The sequence below is a fragment of the Phoxinus phoxinus genome, assembly GCF_949152265.1.
Source record: "Phoxinus phoxinus genome assembly, chromosome: 15".
NCBI classification, from domain to species: Eukaryota; Metazoa; Chordata; class Actinopteri; order Cypriniformes; family Leuciscidae; genus Phoxinus; species Phoxinus phoxinus.
In genome coordinates this window covers 21,582,844-21,594,586 of record NC_136890.1, presented here as the reverse complement: position 1 = coordinate 21,594,586, position 11,743 = coordinate 21,582,844, and positions in this window count along the sequence as shown.

Genomic DNA, 11,743 nt, shown 5'->3' with positions numbered 1-11,743 from the left:
CAGGGGGAACAGAATCCGACAGCAAAAAAACAGCCGTCGGAATCCGTTCCCCCTGTATTTCTTACACAAGGAAGATCTTCTAATATCTATCAAAGTGCTAAAAATGCCTAGGCCTCCACAGCCTAGTGGTCAATGCACTGACTTTAAAACCTGATGATTTTTAGATGAAACAAGTTCAAGTCCAGGCCTCGCTGACTTTTTTTGATCCCATATTTTCCTATCACAATAAAAGGCAAAAAGTCTAAAATATATTTATTTTACACTGGTGCCAGGTAAGCTCCATCCCCACACAAAATAAAATATGCATTTTTTAAGCCACTACATCAACACCTATCATAATGGGAGTGGGGGAACGGATTCCGACAGCTGTTTTTTTTTACAGGGGGAACGGAATCCGACGGCAAAAAAACAGCCGTCGGAATCCGTTCCCCCTGTATTTCTTACACAAGGAAGATCTTCTAATATCTATCAAAGTGCTTAAAATTATTAGTCCTCCACAGCCTAGTGGTCAATCCACTGACTTTAAGAGCTGATGATTTTTAGATGAAACAAGTTCAAGTCCCGGCCTCGCTGACTTTTTTTTATCCCATATTTTCCTATCACAATAAAAGTCAAAAACTCTAAAATATATTTATTTTACACTGGTGCCAGGTAAGCTCCATCCCCACACAAAATAAAATATGAATTTTTTAAGCCACTACATCAACACCTATCATAATGGGAGTGGGGGAACGGATTCCGACAGCTGTTTTTTTTACAGGGGGAACAGAATCCGACAGCAAAAAAACAGCCGTCGGAATCCGTTCCCCCTGTATTTCTTACACAAGGAAGATCTTCTAATATCTATCAAAGTGGTTAAAATGCCTAGTCCTCCACAGCCTAGTGGTCAATCCACTGACTTAAAGAGCTGATGATTTTTAGATGAAACAAGTTCAAGTCCCGGCCTCGCTGACTTTTTTTTATCCCATATTTTCCTATCACAATAAAAGGCAAAAAGTCTAAAATATATTTATTTTACACTGGTGCCAGGTAAGCTCCATCCCCACACAAAATAAAATATGCATTTTTTAAGCCACTACATCAACACCTATCATAATGGGAGTGGGGGAACGGATTCCGACAGCTGTTTTTTTTTACAGGGGGAACGGAATCCGACGGCAAAAAAACATCCGTCGGAATCCGTTCCCCCTGTATTTCTTACACAAGGAAGATCTTCTAATATCTATCAAAGTGCTGAAAATGACTAGGCCTCCACAGCCTAGTGGTCAATGCACTGACTTTAAAACCTGAAGATTTTTAGATGAAACAAGTTCAAGTCCCGGCCTCGCTGACTTTTTTTGATCCCATATTTTCCTATCACAATAAAAGGCAAAAAGTCTAAAATATATTTATTTTACACTGGTGCCAGGTAAGCTCCATCCCCACACAAAATAAAATATGCATTTTTTAAGCCACTACATCAACACCTATCATAATGGGAGTGGGGGAACGGATTCCGACAGCTGTTTTTTTTTACAGGGGGAACGGAATCCGACGACAAAAAAACAGCCGTCGGAATCCGTTCCCCCTGTATTTCTTACACAAGGAAGATCTTCTAATATCTATCAAAGTGCTGAAAATGTCTAGGTCTCCACAGCCTAGTGGTCAATCCACTGACTTTAAGACCTGATGATTTTTAGATGAAACAAGTTCAAGTCCCGGCCTCGCTGACTTTTTTTGATCCCATATTTTCCTATCACAATAAAAGGCAAAAAGTCTAAAATATATTTATTTTACACTGGTGCCAGGTAAGCTCCATCCCCACACAAAATAAAATATGCATTTTTTAAGCCACTACATCAACACCTATCATAATGGGAGTGGGGGAACGGATTGCGACAGCTTTTTTTTTTACAGGGGGAACAGAATCCGACAGCAAAAAAACAGCCGTCGGAATCCGTTCCCCCTGTATTTCTTACACAAGGAAGATCTTCTAATATCTATCAAAGTGGTTAAAATGCCTAGGCCTCCACAGCCTAGTGGTCAATGCACTGACTTTAAGAGTTGATGATTTTTAGATGAAACAAGTTCAAGTCCCGGCCTCGCTGACTTTTTTTGATCCCATATTTTCCTATCACAATAAAAGGCAAAAAGTCTAAAATATATTTATTTTACACTGGTGCCAGGTAAGCTCCATCCCCACACAAAATAAAATATGCATTTTTTAAGCCACTACATCAACACCTATCATAATGGGAGTGGGGGAACGGATTCCGACAGCTGTTTTTTTTACAGGGGGAACAGAATCCGACGGCAAAAAAACAGCCGTCGGAATCAATTCCCCCTGTATTTCTTACACAAGGAAGATCTTCTAATATATATCAAAGTGCTGAAAATGACTAGGCCTCCACAGCCTAGTGGTCAATCCACTGACTTTAAAACCTGATGATTTTTAGATGAAACAAGTTCAAGTCCAGGCCTCGCTGACTTTTTTTGATCCCATATTTTCCTATCACAATAAAAGGCAAAAACTCTAAAATATATTTATTTTACACTGGTGCCAGGTAAGCTCCATCCCCACACAAAATAAAATATGCATTTTTTAAGCCACTACATCAACACCTATCATAATGGGAGTGGGGGAACGGATTCCGACAGCTGTTTTTTTTTACAGGGGGAACAGAATCCGACAGCAAAAAAACAGCCGTCGGAATCCGTTCCCCCTGTATTTCTTACACGAGGAGAATCTTCTAATATCTATCAAAGTGCTGAAAATATTTAGGCCTCCACAGCCTAGTGGTCAATGCACTGACTTTAAGACCTGATGATTTTTAGATGAAACAAGTTCAAGTCCCGGCCTCGCTGACTTTTTTTGATCCCATATTTTCCTATCACAATAAAAGGCAAAAAGTCTAAAATATATTTATTTTACACTGGTGCCAGGTAAGCTCCATCCCCACACAAAATAAAATATGCATTTTTTAAGCCACTACATCAACACCTATCATAATGGGAGTGGGGGAACGGATTCCGACAGCTGTTTTTTTTTACAGGGGGAACGGAATCCGACGGCAAAAAAACAGCCGTCGGAATCCGTTCCCCCTGTATTTCTTACACAAGGAAGATCTTCTAATATCTATCAAAGTGCTGAAAATGTCTAGGCCTCCACAGCCTAGTGGTCAATGCACTGACTTTAAAACCTGATGATTTTTAGATGAAACAAGTTCAAGTCCAGGCCTCGCTGACTTTTTTTTATCCCATATTTTCCTATCACAATAAAAGTCAAAAACTCTAAAATATATTTATTTTACACTGGTGCCAGGTAAGCTCCATCCCCACACAAAATAAAATATGAATTTTTTAAGCCACTACATCAACACCTATCATAATGGGAGTGGGGGAACGGATTCCGACAGCTGTTTTTTTTACAGGGGGAACAGAATCCGACGGCAAAAAAACAGCCGTCGGAATCCGTTCCCCCTGTATTTCTGACACAAGGAAGATCTTCTAATATCTATCAAAGTGCTAAAAATTACTAGTCCTCCACAGCCTAGTGGTCAATCCACTGACTTTAAGAGCTGATGATTTTTAGATGAAACAAGTTCAAGTCCAGGCCTCGCTGACTTTTTTTGATCCCATATTTTCCTATCACAATAAAAGGCAAAAAGTCTAAAATATATTTATTTTACACTGGTGCCAGGTAAGCTCCATCCCCACACAAAATAAAATATGCATTTTTTAAGCCACTACATCAACACCTATCATAATGGGAGTGGGGGAACGGATTCCGACAGCTGTTTTTTTTACAGGGGGAACAGAATCCGACGGCAAAAAAACAGCCGTCGGAATCCGTTCCCCCTGTATTTCTTACACAAGGAAGATCTTCTAATATCTATCAAAGTGCTGAAAATGACTAGGCCTCCACAGCCTAGTGGTCAATGCACTGACTTTAAGACCTGATGATTTTTAGATGAAACAAGTTCAAGTCCCGGCCTCGCTGACTTTTTTTTATCCCATATTTTCCTATCACAATAAAAGGCAAAAAGTCTAAAATATATTTATTTTACACTGGTGCCAGGTAAGCTCCATCCCCACACAAAATAAAATATGCATTTTTTAAGCCACTACATCAACACCTATCATAATGGGAGTGGGGGAACGGATTCCGACAGCTGTTTTTTTTTACAGGGGGAACGGAATCCGACGGCAAAAAAACATCCGTCGGAATCCGTTCCCCCTGTATTTCTTACACAAGGAAGATCTTCTAATATCTATCAAAGTGCTGAAAATGACTAGGCCTCCACAGCCTAGTGGTCAATGCACTGACTTTAAAACCTGAAGATTTTTAGATGAAACAAGTTCAAGTCCCGGCCTCGCTGACTTTTTTTGATCCCATATTTTCCTATCACAATAAAAGGCAAAAAGTCTAAAATATATTTATTTTACACTGGTGCCAGGTAAGCTCCATCCCCACACAAAATAAAATATGCATTTTTTAAGCCACTACATCAACACCTATCATAATGGGAGTGGGGGAACGGATTCCGACAGCTGTTTTTTTTTACAGGGGGAACGGAATCCGACGACAAAAAAACAGCCGTCGGAATCCGTTCCCCCTGTATTTCTTACACAAGGAAGATCTTCTAATATCTATCAAAGTGCTAAAAATTACTAGTCCTCCACAGCCTAGTGGTCAATGCACTGACTTTAAAACCTGATAATTTTTAGATGAAACAAGTTCAAGTCCAGGCCTCGCTGACTTTTTTTGATCCCATATTTTCCTATCACAATAAAAGGCAAAAAGTCTAAAATATATTTATTTTACACTGGTGCCAGGTAAGCTCCATCCCCACACAAAATAAAATATGCATTTTTTAAGCCACTACATCAACACCTATCATAATGGGAGTGGGGGAACGGATTCCGACAGCTGTTTTTTTTACAGGGGGAACAGAATCCGACGGCAAAAAAACAGCCGTCGGAATCCGTTCCCCCTGTATTTCTTACACAAGGAAGATCTTCTAATATCTATCAAAGTGCTGAAAATGACTAGGCCTCCACAGCCTAGTGGTCAATGCACTGACTTTAAGACCTGATGATTTTTAGATGAAACAAGTTCAAGTCCCGGCCTCGCTGACTTTTTTTGATCCCATATTTTCCTATCACAATAAAAGGCAAAAAGTCTAAAATATATTTATTTTACACTGGTGCCAGGTAAGCTCCATCCCCACACAAAATAAAATATGCATTTTTTAAGCCACTACATCAACACCTATCATAATGGGAGTGTGGGAACGGATTCCGACAGCTGTTTTTTTTACAGGGGGAACAGAATCCGACAGCAAAAAAACAGCCGTCGGAATCCGTTCCCCCTGTATTTCTTACACAAGGAAGATCTTCTAATATCTATCAAAATGCTTAAAATGCCTAGGCCTCCACAGCCTAGTGGTCAATGCACTGACTTTAAAACCTGATGATTTTTAGATGAAACAAGTTCAAGTCCAGGCCTCGCTGACTTTTTTTGATCCCATATTTTCCTATCACAATAAAAGGCAAAAAGTCTAAAATATATTTATTTTACACTGGTGCCAGGTAAGCTCCATCCCCACACAAAATAAAATATGCATTTTTTAAGCCACTACATCAACACCTATCATAATGGGAGTGGGGGAACGGATTCCGACAGCTGTTTTTTTTTACAGGGGGAACGGAATCCGACGGCAAAAAAACAGCCGTCGGAATCCGTTCCCCCTGTATTTCTTACACAAGGAAGATCTTCTAATATCTATCAAAGTGCTGAAAATGACTAGGCCTCCACAGCCTAATGGTCAAATCACTGACTTTAAGAGCTGATGATTTTTAGATGAAACAAGTTCAAGTCCCGGCCTCGCTGACTTTTTTTGATCCCATATTTTCCTATCACAATAAAAGTCAAAAACTCAAAAATATATTTATTTTACACTGGTGCCAGGTAAGCTCCATCCCCACACAAAATAAAATATGCATTTTTTAAGCCACTACATCAACACCTATCATAATGGGAGTGTGGGAACGGATTCCGACAGCTGTTTTTTTTACAGGGGGAACAGAATCCGACGGCAAATAAACAGCCGTCGGAATCCGTTCCCCCTGTATTTCTTACACAAGGAAGATCTTCTAATATATATCAAAGTGCTGAAAATGACTAGGCCTCCACAGCCTAGTGGTCAATCCACTGACTTTAAAACCTGATGATTTTTAGATGAAACAAGTTCAAGTCCAGGCCTCGCTGACTTTTTTTGATCCCATATTTTCCTATCACAATAAAAGGCAAAAAGTCTAAAATATATTTATTTTACACTGGTGCCAGGTAAGCTCCATCCCCACACAAAATAAAATATGCATTTTTTAAGCCACTACATCAACACCTATCATAATGGGAGTGGGGGAACGGATTCCGACAGCTGTTTTTTTTACAGGTGGAACAGAATCCGACGGCAAAAAAACAGCTGTCGGAATCCGTTCCCCTTGTATTTTTTACACAAGGAGGATCTTCTAATATCTATAAAAGTCCTGCTAATTACTAGGCTCCAACAGCCTAGTGGTCAATTCACTGACTTTAATAGCTAGCGGTTTTTAGGTGAAACAAGTTCAAATCCCGGCTCGCAGACTTTTTTTTATCCCATATTTTCCAATCATAAAAAAAGGCAAAAACTCCAAAATATATTTCTTGAAACTGGTACCAGGTAAGTTCCATTCACACAAAATATAGAATCAGTATTTTTTAAGCCACTACATCAACACCTCTCATAATGGGAGTGGGGGAACAGATTCTGACAGCGTTTTTTTTGCCGTCGAATTCTGTTCCCCCTGTATTTCTGACACAATGAGGTTCTAATATTTATTAAACTGTTGCTGATATATTGACCCCTATAGCCTAGTGGTCAATGCACTGGTGTTAAGCACTATAGGGCTTTGGGTGACCCGAGTTCAAGTTCCAGTTTGTGATTTTTTTATTGATCCTGTACTCTGCTATCATAATTTACAGCAAAAACTCTATAAAATTATTCCTTAAACTGAGGCACTTCTTTAAAGAGCTTTCCTTTAGCTCAAACAGTAGAGCATTGGTGCTTGTAATGCCAAGGTCGTAGGTTCAATTCTCAGGGAAAGCAAAAACTGTTTAGAATACAAAATGTGTTCAATGAAATTCAAACTACTTCGCTCTGGATCAAAATCTGCCAAATGCTTAAATGTAAACTATGACAGTTAACCTCCATACGCAATACAATCAGTCTTTTTTAAGCCACTACATCAACACCTCTCATAATGGGAGTGGGGGAACGGATTCCGACATCTGTTTTTTTGCAGTCGGATTCTTTTCCCCCTGTATTTCTTACACAAGGAGGATCTTCTAATATCTATCAAAGTTCTGCTAATTATTAAGCCCCCACAGCCTACTAGTCAGTACACTGACATATAGAGCTGATGATGTATAGGTAACAAAAGTTCAAGTCCCGGCTCGCTGACTTTTTTTTATCCCATATTTTCCTATCACAATAAAATTCAAAAACTCTAAAATATATTTCATTTAACTGGTACCAGGTAAGCTCCATCCCTACACAAAATAAAATAAGCATTTTTTAGGGCACTACATCAACACCTCTCATAATGGGAGTGGGGGAACAGATTCCGACAGCTGTTTTTTTACAGGGGGAACGGAATCCGACAGCCAAAAAACAGCCGTCGGAATCCGTTCCCCCTGTATTTTTTACACAAGGAGGATCTTCTAATATCTATCAAAGTGCTGCAAATTGATAGGCCCCTACTACAGCCTAGTGGGCAATGTACTGATTTTCAAATATGACGATTTTTAGGTGAAACAAGTTCAAGTCCCGGCTCGCAGACTTTTTTTGCTCCCATATTATCCTATCAAAATAAAAGGCAAAAACTCTAAAATATATTTATATTACACTGGTGCCAGATAAGCACCATCCCCTCACAAAATAAAATATGCATTATTTAAGCCACTACATCAAAACCTCTCATAATGGGAGTGGGGGAACGGATTCCGACAGCTGTTTTTTATTACAGGGGGAACGGAATCCGACAGCAAAAAAACAGCCGTCGGAATCCGTTCCCCCTGTATTTTTTACACAAGGAGGATCTTTTAATATCTATAAAAGTTCTGCACATTATTAGGCCCCCACAGCCTAGTGGTCAATTTACTGACATATAGAGCTGGTGTTTTTTAGGTGACACAGGTTGAAGTCCCGGCTCATGTACTTTTTTTAATCCCATATTTTCCTATCATAATAAAAGGCAAAACTTTACCTGGTTGTCCACTTTACCTGATGGTCCGCTTTACCTGATGGCCCGCTTTACCTGGTGGCGCGCTTTACCTGGTGGCGCGCTTTACCTGGTGGCGCGCTTTACCTGGTGGCCCGCTTTACCTGATGGTCCACTTTATATGGTGGCCCACTTTACCTGATGGTCCACTTTACCTTGTGGCCCACTTTACCTGATGGTCCACTTTACCTGATGGCCCACTTTACCTGGTGGCCCACTTTACCTGGTGGCCCGCTTTACCTGATGGTCCACTTTACCTGGTGGCACACTTTACCTGATGGTCCACTTTACCTGGTGGCCCACTTTACCTGATGGTCCACTTTACCTTGTGGCCCACTTTACCTGATGGTCCACTTTACCTGGTTTGCCCACTTTACCTGATGGTCCACTTTACCTGATGGCCCACTTTACCTGGTGACCCACTTTACCTGATGGTCCACTTTACCTGGTGGCCCACTTTACCTGATGGCCCACTTTACCTGGTGGCGCACTTTACCTGGTGGCCCGCTTTACCTGATGGTCCACTTTACATGGTGGCCCACTTTACCTGATGGTCCACTTTACCTGGTGGCCCACTTTACCTGATGGTCCACTTTATCTGATGGCCCACTTTACCTGTTGGCCCACTTTACCTGATGGTCCACTTTACCTGATGGTCCACTTTACCTGATGGCCCACTTTACCTGATGGTCCACTTTACCTGGTGGCCCACTTTACCTGATGGTCCACTTTACCTGGTGGCCCACTTTACCTGATGGTCCACTTTACCTTGTGGCCCACTTTACCTGGTGGCCCACTTTACCTGATGGTCCACTTTACCTGATGGCCCACTTTACCTGGTGGCCCACTTTACCTGATGGTCCACTTTACCTGATGGTCCACTTTACCTGATGGCCCACTTTACCTGGTGGCCCACTTTACCTGATGGTCCACTTTACCTGATTGCCCACTTTACCTGATGGTCCACTTTACCTGGTGGCCCACTTTACCTGATGGTCCACTTCACCTGGTGGCCTTGAAACAAGTTCAAGTCCCGGCTCATGGGCTTTTTTTTAATCCCATATTTTCCTAACTTAATAAAAAGCAAAAACTCCTAAATATATTTCTTCAGACCAGGTAAACTCCATCCCCACACAAAATAAATATTTATTTTTTAAGCCACTTCATAAATACCTCTCATAATGGTAGTGGGGGAACGGATTCAGACGGCTGTTTTTTATTAAAGGGGGAACAGAATCCGACAGCAAAAAAACAGCCGTCGGAATCCGTTCCCCCTGTATTTCTTACACAAGTATGATCTTCTAATATCTATCAAAAAGCTGCTAATTCTAAGGCCCCCATAGCCTAGTGGTCAATTCACTGACATATAGAGCTGGTGATTTTTAAGTTCAAGTCCCGGCTCGTGGACTTTGTTTAATCGCATATTTTCCTATCATAATAAAAGGCAAAAACTCCTAAATATATTTCTAAATATATTAAATTAAATTGCTGATATATTGACCCCTATAGCCTAGTGGTCAGTGCACTGGTGTTTGGTGACACGAGTTCAAGTCCCAGTTTGTGATTTTTCTTGATCCTGTACTCTGCTATCATTATAAAAGGCAAAAACTCCTAAATATATTTATTTTACACTGGTGCCAGGTAAGGTCCATCCCCACACAAAATAAAATATGCATTTTCTAAGCCATTACATCAACATCTCTCATAATGTGAGTTGGGTAACTTCTGACACACTGAGGTTCTAATCTTTATCAAATTGATTCTGTTTAAGCTCCATCCACACACAGAATAGAATACGCATATTTTAAAGGGGACATATAATGAAAATCTGACTTTTTCCATGTTTAAACGGGTGGTTAAGTGTGATTTCACTTTTCTAACTTTAGTTAGTGTGTAATGTTGCTGTTTGAGCATAAACAACATCTGCTAAGTTACAATGCTCAAAGTTCAAAGCAAATGGAGATATTTGCTTTTAAAGAAATAGTTTTTTAAGGACTACAACAAACGGCTGGTATGGACTACATGACATTCCTCATGGGTTAGTGACATCACCAACCCTAAAATTTACATAAACCCCGCCCCCGGGACGCAGTCCATGTTGAGGGGAGGAAGAGTCATTGAAGTCGAGCACATTTTGTGAGTCAGCTCAAACTGTAGCATCTGTCTTTTCACATGCCATAGAATGTCACGCTGTGTGCATCTCACAATGTTCCTATGAACGATTTATAGATTACCATGACAGAATATGCAAATTGAAGATAGTTAACGCCACATCAGCAACATAAATTCATCATCTAACCATTCAGAGATGTCCTGAAGCATTCTACGTGTTGTCACTTCTTCTTGAGTCTCTCCATCATTGTCTGACTCCGTTTAAACATAAAAGGCAGAACAGTTTCTGTCATTTTAGTGTGTATCTGCATGAGGTAATCGGAGCTGCTAACACAGACAAGCTCTTGAAACCCCTTCCTCTGTGTCGGGAGAAGCAGCTAATTTGCATTTAAAGGGCCAGACACAAAATGTTTTTGCTGACCCTCAAAAAGTGACAACTTTAACATGCTATATAAAAATATCTGTGTAAAAGTTAAACATGACAGTATATGCCAGTTGATGAGATGAATCAATGTAACTCCACAACAACTATGTATCCAATAAGCATTCAGAAACATACAGGTGCAGTCTAAACGTTGCAACCTCTTCCTGAGTCTCTCCGTAAGGCTGTGCTATGCTACTGGTTATTTCTGAGGTTTTGAATGAGTGGGATTTGCGTGTCTTGTTGATTGGCCGTCTTCTGAACGGGGGCGAGGAGTAGCAGCTCATTTGCAATTAAAGGGACACATAAAAAAAAGGCTCGCACCCAAAAAGGGGCAAATTTGACAAGCTATAATAAATTATCTGGGGGGTATTTTGAGCTGAAATTTCACATACACATTCTGGGGACATCATAGATTCATATTACATCTTGTGAAAAGGGGCACAATATATCACCTTTAAGGGTTAGATCAGGGAGAAATAGACCCTTTTTTTTGTCTGTTAACTTTTTAAAGTAGTATGGTATTTGGACTATTGCGATATGGATAATATTGAAGAAGAGAGAGACAGACGAAATGGGGGGGGGGATGCATATAGAGAATGAAGGAGCTAAACAACAATTAGGGGGACTTATCTCTCACAGTCGCCATGGAGATGGATGTGTATTCCACTCTGTTTAAAATTGTACAAGTGGAGCCAGAACAAGCTCAGGTCTGCAATCAGTTAGACGCACTGAGGCTTTGGCTCTCATTCTCAAATCAAATACCGGTACACAAGAACATCTGTATTCCAAAGCATACAACTCACACTCTTGAAATAAAGCAGCACAAACATCAGTTCAATATTTAGATTTTATTCGTATTCCTGCAGAGATGCATAGACACACATGCCTACATAATACAAGATA